Source organism: Podarcis cretensis (genome assembly GCF_951804945.1).
Source record: "Podarcis cretensis genome assembly, chromosome: 4".
NCBI lineage: Eukaryota > Metazoa > Chordata > Lepidosauria > Squamata > Lacertidae > Podarcis > Podarcis cretensis.
The window spans coordinates 37,534,364-37,558,193 of NC_137173.1; the positions used below are offsets into that span (position 1 = coordinate 37,534,364).

The 23,830-nt window shown below is 40.4% G+C and overlaps 1 long non-coding RNA gene across 1 annotated transcript; it reads right to left on the minus strand.

Moving 5' to 3' along the window:
* Positions 1–236: 236 nt before the first annotated feature.
* On the minus strand, positions 237–23,257 carry LOC307215455. The gene is made up of 3 exons (XR_013838515.1): positions 23,148–23,257; positions 2,743–2,839; positions 237–423 (listed from the first exon to the last, which is right to left on the minus strand). It is a non-coding gene; the product is annotated as an uncharacterized lncRNA (long non-coding RNA).
* Positions 23,258–23,830: the final 573 nt, after the last annotated feature.

Sequence of the window (23,830 nt, forward strand, 5' to 3'; positions counted from 1 at the left end):
CTTTCACACTCATTTGTTATAAATAGTAAATAGTCACGAGAGACACCCAGTTTATCATTTGGCTTGCTATAGAAAGAAAACCTGTAACCAATACTTAACAACTTGGGGGCATTTCACACATTACAATTTCTTATTGGCTCATTTAACAGCTCACACAAGACATCTAGTAATTTGAACATTGTGAAAAGAGAATTTATATAATATTGCAGCAAGGCCTCTGAGCACTCACATATAAACTGTGGTTATGTTACTGTGGCTATGTTGTTGGAGGACTGTAGCTCAGCACTGAACATTATTTGCACATAGAAGTCCCCAGATTCATTCATTGGTGTCTTCAAATGGGGTGAGAAAGACTCCTCTGGGCAAAGTTGAAGAGCTATTCCAACCCATTGTAGTCAGTACTGGCATTGATGGACCAATGTCCTGAGTTGGTAAAAAAACACAGATACCTATGTTTGGTTAACAGCTAGCACATCAGACTTATATCTGACAAACTGTATCAATATTGTGTCTTCCTCCCACTGTCTCCAGTTAGTTTACTGGGATATTACACGGAATAAATTTAAAGTGCATTGAATGGTTTTGCTGTGGTTAATCCAAAAATCTAAGAAGTTGGTGAAACAAAAGGAAAGTATGAATAAAGCTAGCATCTTTATGTTGACAGTGTCACTATTTATCTACGAGGTTCGAGTTAGCTTAGCTACCATGTTTTGTAGCCATTGATAACCCTTATCCACCTTGAATTTCTCTTATCCTAAAAAAGGCATAGGTCTGTCAGTGGCTACTAGCCAGGATAGCTAAACAGAACCCTCTGAGTGTCTTATGCTAGGAGCAAGCAACAGGAGAGTAGTATTGCTTTCTTGCCCTGTGTGCGAAATTCTCGGGGACATCTGTCTGGCCACTGCTGGAATGAGGATGCTGGACTAAATTGGACAAAGATATGTTCCAGCAGAGCTTATTTAGATATTCCCAATGATACTAGCCCAATACAGGAATCATACTTTCAAGTAAATTAAACACATGAGTGGAAAGAAGTGTACTAGCTTCACTCCCCATCATTGTCACTCTCCATGAGTTGATACAATCTCCAGAAAAGCTATAGCACTCAGTCAGAATAGGCTATCCTGTCAAAATACAACACACACACACACACACACACACACACACACACACACACAAATATAACAAAGTGTTGGCATCTTACATTATACCAGTATTTGGTCTGGCCCATAGACTATGGAGAGCCATCTGCATTCCTGAAGGCTTCCTACAGAATCTGTGGGGAAAATGGGGGTCACCTAACAACTCTTAGCACATTTAACAAACCACAGCTCCCAGAATTCTTTGGGGGAATCCATGATTGTTTAAAGTGATATGGTGTTGCTTTAGATGTATAGTGCAGATGGAGTCTCATTCTTGACCTCACCTCTCCAAGCCCGAAGATACTAAATATTGCAACATATTTCTCTTTTCATGTAACTAGCTGAGACAAAATGTACTTCTGCAATGAAATATGACAACCCAGATTCTAATAGAATTTTAGGAATATTTTGCATGAGCGTATTCTTTGTTTTAACTCAAGAAGCAAGCATCACCCTCATTAAGGTGCTTTTTTTGTCTTCTAGTCAGACAAGTATAAGGAATGTAAAGTCATTTCCTATCTTTAATATGCAGATGGAGTTCAATGCAAAGACATCAAAATTTTAATGCAGAACATGATATAATTCATTCACTCTCAGATCATCTCATTTTCTACCACTGTTAGATCAAGGTGATATTCAAGGAGGATAGTTTTACACTGTAACTACTTTATGTAAATGTTTTTATATTCAGGATACATTTAACTATCCTGTTAATTTTAAAAGACCAGAGTTATTTTATTTCCAAAAGAAAAATACTAGTTGATTTGAGATGTGTGCTCAGTCTGCCTACTTACTGATGTTTTGCTCACATGTGAGGATGAGGGTGCCAAGCTTTGACCCCATCCCTCTTGTTGCCATCCAACTCACAGAGCGTGCTCATTAAGACTCTCCATGTAATTTGGAACCCTGAACAATTGGCTCCCTTGCCAATTATTTTCACAATTATTCATTTTCTGTAAACTTCTTTTATGGCCATGTTTCTTAGATTCTTTTATAGTTTTATTTCAAGTTGTGGCTGTTTTGTTCTCTTCTATTGGGGCCAGGGAGGGTTGGGGATAGAAATTAGCTTGTCATCCCACAATTGAGTATAATGGAATTACCATTAGTTATACCCCACTCTTTTTGTAGGACAGATATTTCCCTTACTAATAGCTTGTGCCCTGCTAAATAACCCATGCTACAACCAGTATGTATAATCTTTCCCCATTTGTGACAGAATTAATGATAACAGTCAATTTGTTACAGTTGGATATAATTTGCTATCTGTGGATATAATTAATGCCTGACAAGATATTATGCAAATATCCCACACTACATTGAGAATTAATCACTATAAACATTTTCTAAGGACACGTTATTCATTTTAATTAATTCATATTCTGTGCACACTGATAGTCTACTACATATAAAGAAACATCTTCTAGACTGAAACTAGATAAGCTGATTCCTCTTTCTGAACTAATGCTGGTTGGCAATGAAAGCACAATTGTTCTGACTTCCCAGACATCTTCCATGGACCACTACTAATGACTGTCATCACTGCTGTTAAGTATGATGGATCCATGCTAAAGTTCCCCACTCAAGCATCTATCAAACTTACCTTGAATTATGAGGAACATATGAGAAAGGTTATTGGAAATACCTCGCTCCCCAAATGCTCATTCAACTTCCATCACTGAAACAGGCCACTTGGGAAACTAAAGGAAATGACACAGGAGATAAAGATGCAAAGAGTGAAGAAGTGGTAAGGATAAGTTACATGATTCCATAGAATTTTACTGTGTATACAAGTTTATAGCTAGTGGGAATAACCCTGGGTGACTTCGGCAAGGGTTATCAAATCCACTAAACGAAAGGAGAGCTGCAAAGGTGAGAACTCCAGGGCTGAAGCTAGATTGTAACCAGGGTTAGTACAGAAATGATCTGCCTGGTAGTGTAGTTTTATACACACTGATGAAATAATGGAGCAATTTACTAGAGACTTTCCTGATCCATCATTCACCAGCTTCTGTAGGAAACATTTCTATATCCAAACATTCCTATATGAGTAAGCCTGGAAGTAAGGGATGGGAAATTCAATTCAGTTCTCATTTAAAAGTGAATTTACCAAGTTCTCACTTACTGAAGCAATACGAGAACCAAAACACAACCGTCCTTCGAAATTCACACTTCTCCGAATTTTGCAATGCAGTTCCCCAGCTAGGTAATGTGTACAAAAAAGTGTATACCAGGGTAAAGTGTGCATCTAAAAGCATATATTGGTGAAAATAATTTACAAAAATGCATTATAGTAGGGGGAAATACACATGCTTTGTAAACATGTGTATATTAGGAAAAATTGCATGCAAAAATATGTATGAGAAATTTGCACTAAAATAATGGTTAATTTTCATGAGGACTTTCCCTCACAAAAAATGTATGTATTTCACAAACTGATGTGAAAATGTGGAGAACTGAACATAGGACTGGAAAAATGAGAATGAGAGAGAAACCAAAATTGACATACTCACCTACCCTAGGAGAAGTCAACTTTTATTGCTTTGAGAATAGAAAGCAACCTGTAAAAATAATGGAAAATCATTCACCCACCCCATAAATTGCCAGTATTATTGTTTAGTAGCAAGACAAAGCAATGGGTTGAATGATAACATTATATTTGAAAGTTGCTATGGCTCAACTTATCTCTCATCCCATATTGAAATATCACTGCTGAACGTCATAAACATATTGATTTGGTTTTAAACAAATTAGTAGAAGACCTCAGAAGAGCCCATCTAAGAAGTGTGATCCTTTTCATTTCACTGGGTGCGGGGAGGAAAATGCCCTTCATAGTTCATGACTGCCTTTGCATCTGTGACTTATGGGCCTTTTTATACTATAATAGTCACCCTTCATGGGTGAAATATTCTATATGGATGTTGGATTTCTATTTTAATGGACACCTTCTGGAAATGTTCGTTTTTAAAAGAACAGACAGTAAAGGTTGTTTTCTTACTAGAAATAAGAAAAGTAAGTCTCCAATTCAAAGAACTCATCCTGTTCTCATATCTACTTTTAATTCCAAAGTCACTAGGTGGACTTCATAGGCTATGTGACTGAGCTTATCGGTTTTAGGAGAAAACATTGCTAACATGGGTCTTAATATGGATTTAACAAATAAATATTGGATTTATAGTAGAGCTGGGGGGGTGGAGCTGCTTTCAATGTCGCTAAGCAATGCACGTTGTGGTTCTGAGTACAGAATCAAGAAGGGGAAATGGCAATGCCAACCAGGGAGGTCATCTGCTAGGAAACACTGCTGGTGGCCAGGATGTAGCACTAGAGGAGTTAGGAATTCCCTTCATCACTGGGAAGGGGAGGGTGCCACCGCCAGCATGGTATATGAGTGCATGTTGGCTGAGTAGAGGGTTGTCCAATTGTCCAAGCTGCTCTTGGCTTCAACAAACTCACACCAGTTGCTAGCAGGAAGTTAAGCTTGGCACATGATCAGTTATAAATCAGACCAATGTGAATATTTAACAAAGCTCGCTGACAGCATGTCCCATTTTGCTGCTTGAGGAGAAACAGGAAGTGCTACCCTGCCCTGCTGCCACCGCCACCACCCTCCTTTCTTTTCACCTCTGGTGCTGAGGCCAGTGCTGCTTCTCTGCTGTCAATGGAGACATGGCTCTCCCCTTCCCTATTTTATCCTCACAACAACCATGCAAATGGAGGTTAGAGACAAGGAGCAGCCCAAGGTCACCTAATTTCCCAGACCCTGGTCCAACACTATGATGACTACACTACACTAGCTGCCTTCAAATGTATATATAAATGTATATGAATTTTCTAAGTCACATCCAAACTACTTTCTCAATGGGAACATGATAATGACTCAAAAGGTCACAAAGCCATAACAATAGCTAATGGGATGATATCATAACGGGTGTGCATCGTTGGTCAACTCGTCATTTGTCCATGTATGCATGTAGGCAGAGTTGACATCTTAACCACATCTTGACCTTTCGGTTGAAACATCTTTGGCAATCTAGGCAGCTGATATTTCTCATCCTTTGCCATTCTTTATCGTTTCAACTGAATTTCATTTCAAAAACCCTCCCTCCATTTTGGACAACTCAAGAATTACAAAATACATACCCTTAAAATTCTAACAAAATACAAATCATCTCAAATTCAGCCGTGTGCAACAAGGGGCCTATGAAATTTTACTCTGTAAAAATAAAGATTTGGTATTGGAGAAAACAGGTTTTATAGAATTCTGAACAAATGGCTTCATCTCTTTTGCTCGCACACACTTTCCCTTGTTCACTCTAGGCTAGAGTGAATTGTGAACTACTTCATAAGATAATTAATTGATGATGAGTTAATTTCTCACCATACTTTCCTTCTTGAGAAGTCCATTGTAGGAGAAATATAATGTGTTAAAAGTATTGAATCTCACCTTTTAAAGAGATGGCATGCACATCATTATTCCATTAAGCTCTGCAGTTTTGACTGCATAGATGTAAGATGGGGAGCTAATCATAAGATAAAGGACAGGCAGAGCATTGGGTGAGTTTCATAGCAGTTTCAGCCAGCTATGTTGTAATTTTAACGCTGATTCTTGCTACATTAATGGTGCATTAAGTTTCTAATTAAGCTACACTGAAGTAACAGCTATCAGCTGTAATGGAGTTCTGCTCTTAAAAGAGGATTTTTTTGCTGCATATATATTCAGATTTCTACCTGGGAAAAGACTGCTTCTTTTATCATATATACTAATAGTGACCTCATTTCACTGAGTACAAGGCATTATATAGCCAAAATGACATAATCCATGCAAAAGGGGGAGGTACTGGCAGGCTTGGGATAAGTACAAGTGGGGGGGGGGATTTCCACCACCTGCCACAAACCAGCCCAAGGAGGACTGATCATGCTCAGAGCTTCCCAAAATATCAAACATGGAGCTTTAAATGTCCCATGCACTGTGGTTCCCAAGTAGGAAGCCTACACAAGGAATTTGGGCAGATGGACCAGAGGGACAACACACCTGCTAATCTTGCGACATCAGAATGATATTGCAGGTGGAATTCTACATTGCACTAGGACAGCAGTTGCAGACCTCAAAACACACTGAGGTGGCTGTGGAAGGTACAATGTACAAAACTATTCTTGCCACTCCTCAGAGGAAGAAGAGACATGTGGTGGTGTAGCAGCATGTAGCAGTAACCAAGCTATTGCTATTCTAGGCTGCATCAACAGAAGTATAGTGTCTGGATCAAAGGAAGTCATAGCCCCATTCTATTCTGCCTTGGTCAGACCACACCTGGAATACTGTGCCCAGTTCTGGGCACCACAACTGAAGAAGGATATTTAAAAGCTGGAACATGTGCAGAAGAAGGCAATCAAGATGATCAAGGGTTTGGAAACCAAGCCATATGAGGAATGGTTGAGGGAGTTGAGTATGTTTAGCCTGGATAAGAGGAGACTGAGAGAAGGCATGATATTCATCTTCAAATATCTCAAGGGCTGTCACATGGAAGATGGAGCAAGCTTGTTTTCTCTTGCTCTGGAGGATAGGACCCCAACCAATGGCTTCAAGTTACAAGAAAGGAGATTCCAACTAAACATCAGGAAGAACTTTATGATGGTAAGAGCCATTCAGCAGTGGTACGGACTCCCTCAGTAGGTTGCGGGTGTTTTTAAGCAGAGGTTGGATGGCCATCCATCATGGATGCTTGAGTTGAGATTTCTGTATAGAAAAGGGCTGGATTAGATGACCCTCAGGGTTCTTCCAGCTCTATGATTCTATGAAATGTTGTATCTGCACAAGCATATCAGCTTACTAGACAGAATGACCCAGCTCCCCCACTTGCTGTTCTGGGGATTTTCTCATACCCCTCAAGACCCATTTTCACCAGACGCAGGGAGGGGGAGAAAGTCTCACTGTGCAAACGGAAGCCCTTGGGCAGAGCTTCCACTGACAGTGTTCATTAATGAATCTTGCCTATGTGGTTGACAAGTGAGCAGTCCCACCCATGTGTCAACTTTGACCCACAAGGCTGATCTTGATAAATATCTGGCCCGTGGAGACAAAAAGTTTCCCTGCCCTAAGTTATAGCAATAATTTTAAACCATATTTCCTTTTTGTGTGGCTGATTTCTGCAGCAAGTAACTTCAACTTTGCATTCTGCATTAATAAATTCTGTAAGCTATAAGTGCCCTGTGTTCAACAGAGAGCTTATCTTGCATAGCCACATGATTGCCAGAGGTTCCGGTGGGAAAGAGCGATCAAAATAAAACAAACCTTTCAGCCTCAGCGTAAAAATCATGGCTGAGATTCATCCTTGATAGAACTGCTGCTGCGGCTTCAAGGGAACCACTCTAGGGACATCTGTGGAGCACTTCGAACATCTCTGTGTTTCATATACATGGTTATTCAGATGTTGAATCTTGACTGGCTTGAGGCAATGACTCCATTTATAAAAATAAATCGCAACATTTCTCACCCATTTAAGCAAAAACGTGGCAAATTGGATGGCGCCCTGCGTGTCACCGTGAAGCCTCTGAGGAAGCAAAGAAAGAGCTTGTCAAATCTGTGGATTCCCGTCTCCTTTAGAACTCATCTTCCCTTTTAAGGTTAGCTTTGAAGAACTGTAATGTTTCATAAAGAAATGGGTAGCATTAATAAGACGAGCTATTCCCTCAGATACGACTTTCTTCCTTTCCATTCTTGTACGGCTTTCTGATATTTGGCAAAGTATTTTAAGATAAAGGGATGCCATTCTGCCCTTACAAATAACCCAAACATGTGGTGTGATGTACACCAGGATATGCTGAAGAATCTGAAGACAAATTCAGCAGGCTTTGGGGCAGAAATGTCGTGCTGAAGAGGGTGTAGAGTGAAATGGGGAGCCTCGGGAAAGGATGTAGCTCAATGGTAGAGCATGTGCTTTGCATGCAGAAGGTCCTGGGTTCAATTTCCAGCATCTCCAGGTAGGACTGGGGAATATTCCTGCCTCAAAGGAAATCCACTACCAGGCAGTTTTTACAATACTGAGCTAGGCGAACCCAATGATCTGAGTCAATATAAAGTAAATCCTTATGCTCCTGTGTCTGCAATGGGAATCAATGCAACAGAACAAGAACCTAAATGTAGCCTGTAGCCTAATAGTTTCAACATTATACAGTGGTACCTTGGTTTTCGAACAGAATGCATTCTGGGAGTTCGACTCCCAGAACCATTAGAAAACCAAAGTGCGGCTTCCAATTGGCTGCAGGAATATCCTGCAGCCAATCAGAAGCCGCAGAAACCGCGCCGGACGTTCGGCTTCCAAAAATCATTCGAAAACCAGAACACTCACTTTTGGGTTTCTGTCGTTCAGGAGCCAATTTGTTCAGGAGCCAAGGTGTTCAGCTTCCAAGGTACGACTGTATTTAAATGTAGGAATACATTTAATTTTCATTTTACAAACTACTCCCAGGTCATTTCCGCTGCTGTTGTGGTGGCGAGATGCAACCAATAGTGTCACTGCAATGGCAAAAAAAGGAGGAAGGGAAGAGGAGGAGCTGCTACCAATAAACAGGCAGGTAGCAATGATGGCTGCTGCTTTTACTTAACCCCACCTCCTCTTCTTCAGCTGCCCACAGTGTTTCTCAACTTGGGAAGCTGCCAGGGTCTGATGACAATAAGAAAGAGGAAGAGCAGAATAGCACAAATAGAAAACTGGTGTGTCAGGAAGGAAGGCTAAATTAAAGGAAGAGTGGGGAGCTTATGGCCCTCCAGTTGTTTTTGGAGAGCCCACCCCTTACCATTGGCCATTGTGGGTGGAGCTGATGGAAGACGAGTGACATTTACAGGGCCACAGTCTAGCCTTTCATGCTACTTTTTTTTGTACACAGGAGCTTATTTATTTGCTTTTCTAGGGAGAAGCAGTCCCTACTTGAACTCTGAAGTGCTCCAGTCTAGAAATGGATTCCTCACAACTTATCCATTCACTGTGATAACTAGGCCAAAGTATTTAGGTGTGCTGCTTACCCTGTCCCAAGGGCAGTAAGAGACACTTTAAAATATAGTGTTTAAGTCATATTTTGTTGGAATCTTCCTCTTGATTTCTCTCCTGGAATCATGTTTCTTGAGGCTGGCAAGTGCTACGCAAGGCAGTTCCTTCTTCTTCACCCAAGAGACACGGTACATTAACTAAAAATGGTATGCACTGGTGCTTAAAATTAAATGTCATTTTTACTTACAGACTCTAATGTGTGCTGGGCAGAAAAATCACACACCCGATAAGTGTGAAATAGATAAGAGAAAAGAAATACAGGTGCCAGCTAAACATCCCTTCTAAGCTCTCCATGTTTTCCCTCTAATTCTCATGCTTCAGGCAGGCACCAGACACACAGTCTCTCCCTCTTGCTGAAGCATTTTACCTGTGGTTGTCTTAGCATTTACCTGAAATCAAAATTTGCAGAGAGCATTGGGGACACAACTATTGATGTCTGTTTCCCAGTGTAATGGCTTGAAGTCTCAGGTGACCCTGAGGAACAACGGATAGTGTCTTAACTGGCCAGAGTAGGCCAAGTGATATCGATGGGCTCTAGAAAACTTTCCCAAACAAATGTGCTTACTCACCTGAAACTTTTCTCCTGGTACAACCTTGAATCATAGAATCATAGAGTTGGAAGAGACCACAAGGGCCATCGAGTCCAACCCCCTGCCAAGCAGGAAACACCATCAGAGCACTCCTGACATATGGTTGTCAACCCTCTGCTTAAAGACCTCCAAAGAAGGAGACTCCACCACACTCCTTGGCAGCAAATTCCACTGTCGAACAGCTCTTACTGTCAGGAAGTTCTTCCTAATGTTTAGGTGGAATCTTCTTTCTTGTAGTTTGGATCCATTGCTCCGTGTCCGCTTCTCTGGAGCAGCAGAAAACAACCTTTCTCCCTCCTCTATGTGACATCCTTTTATATATTTGAACATGGCTATCATATCACCCCTTCTCCAGGCTAAACATGCCCAGCTCCCTTAGCCGTTCCTCATAAGGCATCGTTTCCAGGCCTTTGACCATTTGGGTTGCCCTCCTCTGGACATGTTCCAGTTAGTCAGTGTCCTTCTTGAACTGTGGTGCCCAGAACTGGACACAGTACTCCAGGTGAGGTCTGACCAGAGCAGAATACAGTGGCACTATTACTTCCCTTGATCTAGATGCTATACTCCTATTGATGCAGCCCAGAATTGCATTGGCTTTTTTAGCTGCCGCGTCACACTGTTGGCTCATGTCAAGTTTGTGGTCAACCAAGACTCCTAGATCCTTTTCACATGTACTGCTCTCAAGCCAGGTGTCCCCCATCTTGTATTTGTGCCTCTCATTTTTTTTGCCCAAGTGCAATACTTTACATTTCTCCCTGTTAAAATTCATCTTGTTTGTTTTGGCCCAGTTCTCTAATCTGTCAAGGTCGTTTTGAAGTGTGATCCTGTCCTCTGGGGTGTTAGCCACCCCTCCCAGTTTGGTGTCATCTGCAAATTTGATCAGGATGCCCTTGAGTTCATCATCCAAGTCGTTGATAAAGATGTTGAATAAGACCGGGCCCAAGACAGAACCCTGTGGCACCCCACTAGTCACTCTTCTCCAGGATGAAGAGGAACCATTGATGAGCACCCTTTGGGTTCGGTCAGTCAGCCAGTTACAAATCCACTGAGTGGTAGCATAGTCAAGACCGCATTTTACCAGCTTCTTTACAAGAATATCATGGGGCACCTTGTCAAATGCCTTGCTGAAATCAAGGTAGGCTACATCCACTGCGTTCCCTTCATCTACCAGGCTTGTAATTCTGTCAAGAAACGAGATCAGGTTAGTCTGACACGACTTATTTTTCAGAAATCCATGCTGACTATTGGTGATCACAGTATTCCTTTCTAGGTGCTCACAGACTGTTTGCTTAATGATCTGCTCCAGAATCTTCCCTGGTATTGATGTCAGACTGACTGGGTGGTAATTATTTGGGTCCTCTCTTTTCCCCTTTTTGAAAATAGGGACAACATTTGCCCTCCTCCAGTCTGCCAGGACTTCGCCTGTTCTCCAGGAATTCTCAAAGATGACTGCCAGTGGTTCTGAGATCACATCTGCCAGTTCTTTTAATACTCTTGGATGCAGTTCATCTGGCCCTGGAGACTTGAATACATCTAAACTAGCCAAGTATTCTTGTACTATCTCCTTAGTTATTCTGGGCTGTGTTTCCTCTGCTGAATCATTTGCTCCAAATTCTTCAGGTCGGGCATTATTTTCTTTATCGGAGAAGACTGAGGCAAAGAAGGCATTGAGGAGTTCAGCCCTTTCTGTGTCCCCTGTTTGCATTTCACCATCTTCTCCTCTGAGTGACCCCACTGTTTCTTTCTTCTTCCTTTTGCTACGAACATACCCATAAAAGCCTTTTTTGTTGCTTTTAACCTCTCTAGCAAGCCTGAGTTCATTCTGGGCTTTAGCTTTTCTGACTTTGTGTCTACACGTGCTGGCTATTTGTTTGAATTCCTCTTTGGTGGTTTCCCCCCTTTTCCATTTTTTGTACACATCCTTTTTTAATCTTAACTCAGTTAAAAGTTCTTTAGATAGCCACCCTGGCTTCTTTAGGCACCTTCCATGTTTCCGTCTCATTGGTATTGCCTGAAGTTGTGCTTTTACTATCTCCCTCTTAACAAACTCCCAGCCATCATGAACTCCCTTTCCTTTTAGTATTACTGTCCATGGGATCTCACCCAGCACTTCCCTAAGTTTTATGAAGTCGGCAAGGCCAGTGAGGAATCTGTTTGACCTTATGCTCTTGGCTGAGTTTGACATCCAGCATATATCCGGGTAATTGAAGTCCCCCATTACTACTATCTCCCTTCCTTTTGCATGCTTGGCCATCTGTTCCAGGAAGACATCATCTATGTCCTCCGTTTGGCTTGGGGATCTATAGTAAACTCCCACAATGAGGTCCCTGTTATTAATCTCTCCCTTAATTTTGACCCAAATGCTCTCACTTTGGCTTTGAGGTTCTAAATCTTGGATCTCTTCACAGGTATACACATCCCTGACATATAACGCCACTCCTCCTCCTTTCTTGTCTGGTCTGTTTCTCTGAAATAGATTGTAATCCTCCATTATTACATTCCAGTCGTGGGACTTATCCCACCAGGTTTCAGTGATGCCTATTATGTCATATTTAGTTTGCTGTACCAAGAGCTCAAGCTCATCTTGTTATTACCCATGCTTTGCGCATTAGTGTACAGACATTGAAGTCCATTAATCATTCCCCCGTGTCTCTTATTTTACAGCCATCAAATTTCAGCATTATCAGTTTGGAGGGAGAGGACAGAAAATTAGAGGTGTTCAGGGGAACCCACTCACAATTTGTATGTTAGAGATTAGCAGGAAAGTGCCTGCTGGCCATGACCATCGCAAGCTGATGCACTTCTCAAGCCACATAGCCTGGTAGCCACACATTTGCATTAGTGAAAAAGGGGCCCTAGATGCACACTTGCCATATCCTTCTCTCACTAACACTGAACACAGGGCATTGTCAGCAGTTGTTTCAGCATGCAAGGGGAGCTTTCATTGAAAGCATGAGGGGATACATCTGGACCCCCCTCCTTTTTATTAATTTAGTCTTCAGACCATCTCATTTAAAGTCCATCTAAAAATAAAATACATTCTAAACCCCACACAAAAATACAAACAAGGGGCATGACATCAGAGAATACATTGAAATGGTCCATTTGCTAACTGCAGCTGGAATGATAATTTGTCAAAACTGGAGAAATTCCACCCTACCTTTTATAGACTCTTTGTTTTCTAAGGCGTGGGAAATGACCTATATGGTCCATCTGACAAATAATATAAGAAGGCAAATTGGGCGATGAAAAGTTTGTAGGGAAGTGGAGTTTGCTTATCATTTATTGGAATAATAAAGTGCAAGGTTTGAGTCACTCGTATTTATTACAAAGAGATATATAATGAATTGCTATAAAAATCATATTATTATTATAATCACCATCATTTATTTACATGGCACCATCAATGTACATACTCCTGTACACAATTAAAATAAAAATTTCTACCCTGAAGGGCATACAATCTAAAACAACAATACACAAAAAAACAGTAGTTTAACATGCACAATTCACAATCCATTAATTAATGCTTGATTGTTATTGTAATTAGTATTTTTCATTACTGTCATCCTAATATTTCATGTCCTTTGGAAAGGGCTCCAGAGAATGTTCTCTATTATCAGAATCAATGCCATTCAAGAATATGGTGAGGTACATTTTGTAATATTGCTGTCCTACAGATACATCACAGGTTTTGGACTGGTATGTCCGCAAACATTGCCAGTTGAACTAATAATTCCATCCATTCGAAGCAGAGCCCAGTTTCCCATTTCCCATTAGAATAGGAAATTAAAGGCATTTTTTCCATTGATGCTGATATTTTACACTTACTAACCAATGCATAAGACTTGAAGAGGAAATGGCAGCTCTGCCAGTTTGTGCTTCTACATCTGATACTCTTTGTTTAAAGATGTTTCTGGTTATATTTTCAAGTGAATTCAGTGCCTGCACTAAAAATACATATTGCTGCAATATTTGGAAATCTTTGAAATGAGAAACTGCCCAGAGCTAGCGGACCTTAGAGACCCAATTTTCACCTATTTGAATTAATCTGAGCCAATAATTAGGCATCCCTAGAATTTATTAGACCAGATAGCCTCAACACAAAATTATGCTGTTCTAATTAAATAAGTACATTTTAATAAGCCCCAAGTCATATGCAAAATATGAGTTTAAACGTTTTCAGATGCAATATTTGGAAAGCCCCAAATTTTTGCACAAAAAATTAACACTAGTACCTTCTTTGCTCTAAAGGCATTGGGCATATTGATCCAGGGTACCTAAAAATCAGGCGTCTAGTAAAGGTGAATTCAGTTCTTTTTTTATTATTATTTGTAGAGCCCAAGATCATGAAGCAGAATATATATCTATATCGTAACTCATGACCATGAGCGAGATGTTGCACTCATAGTGGATAGCTCAATGAATATGTTGACTCAGAAGGCAGTGGTGGCCACCAGCTCAGATGGCTTTAAAAAGGGATTAGACATATTTATATAGGATAATGCTATCAATGGCTAGACTCTGCTTCAGTTATGAGAGGTACTATGTCTCTCTGGAAACCACAAAGCACTAAATGGCCTCGGCCCAGTATACCTGAAGGAGCGTCTCCGCCCCCATCGTTCTCCAGCTCTGAGGGCCTTCGGGCAGTTCCCTTACTGCGAGAAGTGAGGTTACAGGGAACCAGGCAGAGGGCCTTCTCGGTAGTGGTGCCTGCCCTGTGGAGCGCCCTCCCAGCAGATGTCAAGGCAATAAACAACTATCTGACTATCAGACTTTTAGAAGACATCTGAAGGCAGCCCTGTATAGAGAAGTTTTAATGTCTGATGTCTTACTGCATTTTAATTTGTTGGAAGATGCCCAGAGTGGCCGGGGAAACCCAGCCAGATGGGTGTATAAATGATAAAATTATTATTATTATTATTATTATTATTATTATTATTATTATTATTACTACTACTACTACTACTACTACTACTTCTACACTTAACTCCTACATGTGGGTTTCCTTTGGGCATCTGGTTGGCTACTGTGAGTTTAGGATGCTGGACTAGATGGGCCACTGACCTGATCTATTCTTATTTTCTTACATAACCTGATCTCTCTTTAGAGTCTATGCACCATTTATGCAATGTTTTCCCCTTACAAAAGATTACTACTTTGCATAAATGCCCACTCTATTTCCAAGTTTACTGATAGCCATGCCACCTACGTAATATCTGAAGTGAGCCTTAACTGCAATATCAGTATAATATAATTTGCCACTCTAGGGTTAGGATTGTATCTCTCCCCCACCTCACACTTTTCATCATCAATCCATGTTTCTCACTTATTTAAATCTCATTAACATCAATTTTCAACAATTTAAACTATCACTAGCCAATCAGTTTGATTGTAGAGTGCTACTCATTTTGAAAGGATCTCAAAAACATTAACAGATTGAAGGAGGCAGAGTATCAAAAAAGGTACTCTTTTCTTTTTTTACTCGGTTAGAAAATAATGGAAAATAAGGAAATAATGTGAATATTACACACACACACACACACACACACACACACGTATATGTATATATATTTCTTGGATAGCAATAGTACATATAAAGTATCTGTCATAGAAAGTCATGACATCACTGTTATAGGCAATATGTGGTTGGGGTAAAAGTAGGAGGAGAAAGGAAAGGGAAAATGAAGGGAGACGGTAAAATTTCATTCTTTTACATAGTAAATGAGCAAAGCTTTTATGTCAGCGTGACATAAACAGTTGGTGTCTTTTGAAATTAAAGTCTGAGCTAATTTGACATTGGCAGTGGTGATGATTATGATGATAGCAATGGCTTCTGTGGCTAAAGATTGGTTTGATTATCATATTGCATCTATGACACAGAACAAGCTTTCTGATGGATGCCCTGCTTTAGACTATTACTAAATTTAGAATATTTTTCATAAGGTTCTGTTTAATAGGGTGCCACAAGTACAAAGCACCAAGCTGCCGAAAATGAGGGATTGAGACCTATGCAATTACCATCAGAGGCGATAATCTATAAAACAACATCTGAGAAATAATGTTATAACATTTCAGAATTATTTCATACATGGTTCCATGCTGTAATAAAAGACTCGTTTGGAAACAGAGCTGTGCCATTTAGATGTAAGTAGCTCGTTATTTGTTCATTACTCTGTTTTTATTTGTGTGTGTGTGTGTGTGTGTGTGTGTGTTTAACTGAGAACACATACATGCTTTGTTCAACAAGAAGAGACGTCGTCAGCTCTGCAGTTCCTGCTATTATGGGACGCACTGAATTGCACCAGTAATTCTGCACTGTGTCATGATGAAGGGAAGAACTAAATGGCTGGGTTTGAAGAAGTCTAGCAGTACCTATTGAAAGCTTGAGTGACCATGAGTTTTGAAACCAAATATGGAATGCACCACTCTTCATCTAAAATGGATTCCAGTGCAATTCACCATAATGCATTTAAAACAACAACAACAAACTTACTGGTTACTTCCAGCTGTGAACAACTGATAGGAAATGGCAGCATTCAAAATAATTCATCCCTGCTCCAAAGCAGGTGTGGAGCTTTCCTAGAGACGGGATGGATGTTGGATTCCTTTCAACAGCTTTTGAATTATAGTTGATTTCTAGAGAAGGGCTGTTTTGAGCCAGAGCCCAGTTCAGGTGGGATACAAGGATGCCTGGTGTAACAGAAGAGCCAATTCTGAGTCCAACTCCTCTGTCCCTATAAGCGTATAAGCTCTTTGCCTATATATTATCTACACCATTGTAGAGGGAACAACAAGGCACATCCATAGTTTCACAACCCAGCCCCAATACCCAAGGAAGCTTCTGGCAGTGGCAAGAGGAAAGAGGGAAATCTCCTCAAGGAAAGGCCCAAAGCAGCAACTTCCTGGACCCTCAGAGAACATTGTGACAGAAAGAGCACCATGGTCAATAGTGTCCAAGGCTGCTGGGATGTCATGGACAACCAATAGAATTGCACTCCCCGCCTCTCTCCCAACAATGGAACAAGAAAAATGTTTGCCAATGCTACTGAATTGATGCACGATCTTAAAATAAAAACAAGTTTTCTATTTTCTTAGAATTATGAAGCTAATGAAGAAAACAACAATACATTGAGAACACCCCCTCCCCCCTTTTTTGTAATTTGTCCTGAATGCCTCCCTAAAATTTCATTTAAAGCCAAATTAGAAATAGCTAGTGTGTTGCGTCTAATTTAATTCTTGATTCACTTTTAGATTGCTTGGCAAACAGATTTATGCATATTAATTACTTTTCTAATGAGAAATATTTGGAAGTTGCATCTGTTGTAGCAGCAGAGCTCAGTTTAAAAAACAAAAAACAAATAAAGGGAGTTTTTTTTTGGTTTTTGTTGCAAAGTGAATATACAACATTAGCAGCTATTAGTTCAGCCAGCTTACACTCAAGCTGCATTCAGATGTGAGGTTTATTGCTTTAGTTTTACGGGTTATAATGCTAGTGCTTCTGCCCTAATTTCTAACATTCGTTTTACAAAGCAGTACCTGTTGCATTATGGAATTGTGGCTTTTTGATCAATATTCCACCATGCTGTGCTAAATTGTAAATGGCAGGAAAGAACGGTATGCTAAAGTACTGCCTCAAATTTCATCTCACAAAGTTACAACAAAAACATCTCATGATTTACCAAGAGAAGAGGGTTGCAAACTGTTTCCCCCCCTGGAAACATGGAAATGAGCACTATATTTTCACTAAATTCCACTATGCTTTTATGCTGTGTGAGAGATCCCATAAAACATGGGAATTATCAGGTAATGAAAAGGCAGGAAAATAAAGTGCTGTCTGAATGCAGCCTTAGATGAAGGAATGCTTCCGTATTATCAGGGAACAGGGGCCCAAGGGCCACATTCCTTCTAGGCAATGTCCCAGGGGCCACTTGCCTTTGGTGGGCGGGACTAGAAGCAAAAGTGGGTGGAGCAACATATGCTAATCTACTCCCACATTTCTGTCTATTCTTCAGGTATGCAAGAAGCATTATAGGATATCAAGGGCACATTCTAATCAGGCAGAAACACTCACAGAGGGTAGAAAGTAGGGCTGGTAAAAAGTGTAGCCTGAGAAGAAGGGGAGTGACTGGGGAAGAACCCCAAGGGTCAGAAATAGAGGTCTGAGTTCAGCGCCAAACCTGAGCTCTGCCATCCCTGCTGTATGATGAGGATGTATATTTTGTATTTTAGATAGATAGGTAGATGATAGATGATAGATAGATAGATAGATAGATAGATAGATAGATAGATAAATAGATGATAGATAGATAGATAGAAGATAGATAGATAGATAGATAGATGATAGATAGATAGATAGATAGATAGATAGATGATAGATAGATAGATGATAGATAGATGATAGATAGATATCTTTATTGTCATTGTCCCATGTAGAACAATGAAATTGAAAAACTACATAAAACTACATAGAACTACATAGCACTACATAAAACTACTACAAAACTACATAAAACTACTACAAAACTACATAAAACATTCAAAAACCCTAAAAACTCTGAAACCCCATTTTAAAATACACTATACTATAGAGACCCCTTAAGCTGTGTTTAGAACCAGAATTGCATTAGTGTAGAAACTGTCTTTCAGGTGGTGAGTCCTGGCCTTTATAACCCTATACCTTCTTCCAGAATGCAGAAGCTGAAAGAGATCATTTCCGGGGTGCGTACTATCCTGCACTATCTCTGCCACTTTCTTATGGCACCTGGCAGCATAGATTTGATCTAAGGTGGGAAGAGTGCACCCAGTTATTCTCTCTGCAGTCTTTACAACCCTGGATAGCGTTGTTTTTTCCCTGGCCGTGCAGCTCCCAAACCACACACAGAGACCATAAGTTAATACGCTCTCCACAGTAAAATGGTAAAATGCCATCAACAGGTCCTTTAAGAGATTGTTTTTCTGGAGGATTAGGCATATCTGTTGTGCTTGGTGGTGTTTATATTTGATAAAATTTGCATTTAGCTTGATAAAATATTCCCTCTTAACATTTATCATTCCAGCCACTAAGTCTCCACAGAATGTCACAAGTATAAACTTGGGGGAAGGGCCCATTGGACAGAAATGGTTAATTGCTTAATTAACAAGAACAGAGTTAATATGGGCCCTTATGTCATGTTCCCAGCATCCAGATCCCTTCCCGCTACATTTACAGATTTGAAAAAGTTCCCACCTCATGAGGATTTTCTGATGATATATTCCATTGGATTTCCTTTGCACATAGTCTTTGGTCTACTGTCTATTTGGTTCATTTGCATCATCTCCTAACCAATTGCCTTCCCCTTGCTGAGCCAAGTTTGGGAGGGAGAAATGAGGAGTGGTGCCATTTTAGATTTTATGCAATGAGCAAGATACATCCTCGCTGATTTAAAAAGCATGGTTTGGGTAGGGGAAGAGGGGAGTTGGGCCAAGAGAATTGTCTGCCTTCTCCCTGCTTCACTGTTGCAGCCTCTATACACTAAATCAGGATGGAGCCTGACTTTTACAGAAACAACAGCACTGCTGATGTGTAACCCACTGGGGCCAATTCCTCTCTGTGCTCTCCACACATAAAGAGCCTCCACTATAAATTGGCCAAGTTGGCACTTTTGTGCACCCCTAGAGGAAATAAAAAGTGATGCCTTAGAAGTGCAGAGTGACCAAACCACTGAAGTCAGACATTGCTATGCAATATCACTGGCAAGATGTTTTATATAGCTCAACAGACTAGACCTCCTGCCGCAGGATACATAAGAGAGGAATACAACCAAACTAGTTGTCACCATAGTGTTTATCTTTGCAGACAATACATTTTGGGCATGATAGCTGGCTGTTGGGATGTTCTGACACATCAAAAGCCTCTGAAGGTCATTTCGAGAATGATTTTATCATTTTGCAAATTTACCAGATTAGTACTTCCTGAACAGAAACACAGCTCCCCTTCACACTTCTCTGAATTTTGCAACCCAGTTCTCTAACCAAATAATGCATACAGAAATGTGTGTGTTCATAAAAAGCAGACACAAGCATACATATATCCATGAAAATAATATACAAAGTTGCCTTCTAGATGGGTAACATTACTTGATGGGTGGGCAACCCATCGCACAAATGCCATAAAACAGGCAAAGTGCATCTCATCAGCAGTTGCCCGTTTTTATTATCAGAAAGGTAATCAATTTATTCCTGCGGCCAATCAGATATTTCAAGCAAAAGTGCAATCCCAGATATTCTATGGTATCCCGCTATGGGTCCAAGCATATAACAGTGATATAAAAAAGATTCACTCCAGCTTTTTGAGACGTATTCTTGGACTCCCTCTTATGATCAAATATGAAACAATGTGTGCAGAAATAGGCATACACACAATGGAATACTGGGCATGGTCCACCTCAATAAAGTATTGGTTACGCTGCCATTTTCGCTGCCCTCCATCAAGTCTGCTCGCTGATTTGCTCAAAGACCCTTATAAATCAAGATGGTATCAGCACCTTGAAAAAAAAATTGAATCTTTAGGCATCGAGCTGGAGCTCCTGTACAATTCTAATGAGCAATATATTCTCCATAATATCCTAACTAGACTAAAGGATGTCGAGAGACAAAATATTATGGCAGCTGTAAACAAAATTTGCTCCCCCAGATTCTACGATTTAAATATCTTAGATTGCAGAGCCAGTTACGTCTCTAAATTAATAATCCCAGCCCAACGTAGGGCTTTTATGCTGGCCCGTTTGAATGTTTTTCCCTCAGCATTTGTCTGGGGAAGATATCAAAACATTCCCAGAAGCAAGAGATTCTGCAGATGTTCTATGAATGTCCCGGACACTGTAGAGCATATCCTCTTTCATTGCCCATTGTACAGTACGCTCCGTCAACGCGTGCTGTCCCCCCTTTCGGGTGGTCTGGAACCCCAGCAAGCTGAATGTGTGGGACTCTACCTATCCGACGCTGACCAAAGGGTAACGGCGGGGGTAGCCGAGTTTTTGGCAGCAGTCCTCCAAGGAGCAGGTTAACAAGGAAAACCACTGATTCTATATGTATATATTTATATTTGTATGTAGCCAACTCCTGCCTTTTTATATATATCTCAAGGCTTTTATATGTTATTTTCCTTTTATGGTTTTACCTGTATAATGCCTAATAAAGGTTTGATAAGTAAGTAAGTAAGTACTTGAATCAATCCTGTACCAGGCAGAATTGCATGCAAAATAAATATTGTTGCATACCATCCCAATTTCCATGTGGTGCAGGATTCCCAGTGCTCCAGGCACTTATCCAAGTTTTGTGTTTCATTTGGAAATGAGGCACAGCAGAGACTGTGGTATCTTTATGCTATAGGGTTTATTTACACATATATACAACCTGACCCTACGATAGAGAGGTTCACAGTATTAAAACTGCAAGAAGATCTTGCTTCTCCCAGCAGAAATCAGGCATGGCTCTCCCTCCACCTTGCTACTTTGCTTCCAGCTCACATCACTGTCACTGCCTGCTCTCAACTCTGGCTTTAGCTGGGGGGAGGGGGTGTCCCACTCATTTGCCATCTCGAAGAAAGCCTCTTAATTTCCCATAATCTCACCAGCAAGATAGCTTGGTTATTTCCATGAATTAGAAGGCTTGATTAGATTTTAATATCTGCCGGATCCAAGGATTAAAGGTCTTGATTAGATTCTGACACTTGCTGGATGCAGAGATTAGCATGGTTATACATACAGTTTAACACCCACACCCAAAATGCGTAACAATATTTTAGAAGATTATTATATAAAAATACATTTTAAAATTTCTGATTTGTTTTTGGTTGTTTTTTTTTACAAAATTTCACAAGTCTGTGTGACAATGGAGATGGGGCAAATTAAAGTTAAGAATAGAAAAATAAGAAACTGTGAAAGAATTCAAAATTGACAGATTCGTCCATCCATAACCATCGCTCAGGATAACCCTGCATCTAATGACATAGATTCTAGCACACTAAAACATATACTATAATAAATTTGTTAGTCTTTAAAGTGTCACAAGGTTCTTTCTTGATTTTTCTACAATGCTACTAACATGGCTAGCCCTTTCAATCATTCTGAAAGCAATGTCTGGTGAGGGCTCCACCTCATATTTGTTTGTGCTTTTTGACCTTTTGTTAGTAGAAAATCTTGCATCAAGTATCACCTGTACGTTGGATCAGTTCAGTTATTCATGACTCTTACCTTCTGAGAAATTCATAAGCAAAAAGGCTTAGATGAATATTTATTGTTTACTTCTGCTTCATTATCTCAGTGCATTTATCCACAATGGCATTTTGAGGGCATGAAGCACATTTTGTATTAACAACATAATTTAACATTAGCGAAGATAATGCTAAGCGATGTTTCCTAATGACTGAAATTATACTTCAGGGGCTAACCCATGTATATAAAAAAAAAAATCCACCAAAAAAAACAACCATACGCCCGTTGAATAGGAATTTTCAGCTTACCGTTAACACTGCTGGTAAATCCGATAATGGATGAAAAGAAAATATATTTCATATGATTGTGGCTTCACTTGACCTGTTCAACATCCATTGTATGATCACCTCTTTTACCATAAACCATATTTATTGCTGTGGATTCAGTTGACAACCTTCTACATTCTGAAATGCTGTTTCAGTGAAATCATGTGAACATCTACTCAGACGTACATCCTGTTGAGTTCAGTGGGGCTGACCCCCAAGAAAGGAGGCGTTAGATTATAGCCTCAGGCTTACTGGTACTTGACATTTACAAGATTATACTGTAGGTATATATCCTGGCAGGTATCAAAGAAGAAGTGCCAGGGATGCATTCAAATCAGAATTATGCTACAAATATGGGGAATAATGAATTGCCTAGTCGTGTCCAGCAGGAAACTTCAAGAAACTTAGATTAAAAGCCCAGCAGGTTTATTTGGAAGTCAATAATGCTGAAATGTGTAGGACTTTGTACTTGTTCTAAAGACTGTGGCATTAATGCTGAAGAGTTTTTCAAAGGGAAAGTGGAATATGTAATGTTTCACTGAAATAAGTATCATCAACATGCATATGTTCAAATCACCTCCCTCTCACAATTTATCTTTTAAGCCATGCTACTTGGGAAAGGAAATAAATGAATATAACACACCCAGTGCTGGGAAGGAAAGTGATATATGAATGAGAAAAGAACAGACACAGAATGTTAAAAGGCCCTGTAAGCTTACCTTAGGTCCAATTCATACAAACAAGCCATGTGGAAAGCACTTCATGTCATTTGTATCTGCCAATTTCATAGTGTCACTGACCTAAAGTATCTAAAGTATTGTGAGTCTTCTGAAAAGTTTTTAAAGCTTACATGAGAAACATTGGTAAACTTAACTGAGGGGCACTGGTGTCCAAGATGGGGAAGTTTCCTGGAAACTGAATTCTATGAGGAACAGCTGAAAGATCCAGGCATGTTTACTCTGGAAAACAGAATACAGTATTTAAAAGGAGATGTGATGACACTTTCGTATCTGAAGAGCTGCTATGCCGAAGACAAGCAGACAGGTTCTCTGCTGTTCCAAAGGACAGAACTGCAAACAATGAGTCAAAAGTGTAGGGAATCCAATTTTTGGCAAAAGTGTAAGGCAGGAGTGCTGAACTGGGAGCCAAATGCAGCCCTCCAGGCCTCTCTATATGGGCCTTGTAATTTACCCCAGTCAGCACCCCTTCTCCACAGGCCACATCCCTCACCAGCCCAGTTTTGAACCTTACCCTACTTCGCAATATTCAGGAGCAAACGGCAGGGATGGTTGGAGATGCTAACTGGCCTCCCGGCACTAATATCACCATGGCTTACTGGGAGGAGTCAGGCAGGTGGGAAGGTCAGTGCTGTGGAGACACACTGCTGGGGCCAAGGGTGGGAACAGATGGCAGGCAGGAATGGCAAGGCTTACCAGGCTTCCTAAGACCACTGTCACTGCATCTTGTCAAGAGGAGAAGGCATGTGTAGATGCACTGGCAGAACTAAAGGCAGGAGCACAGTCCATGCTTATG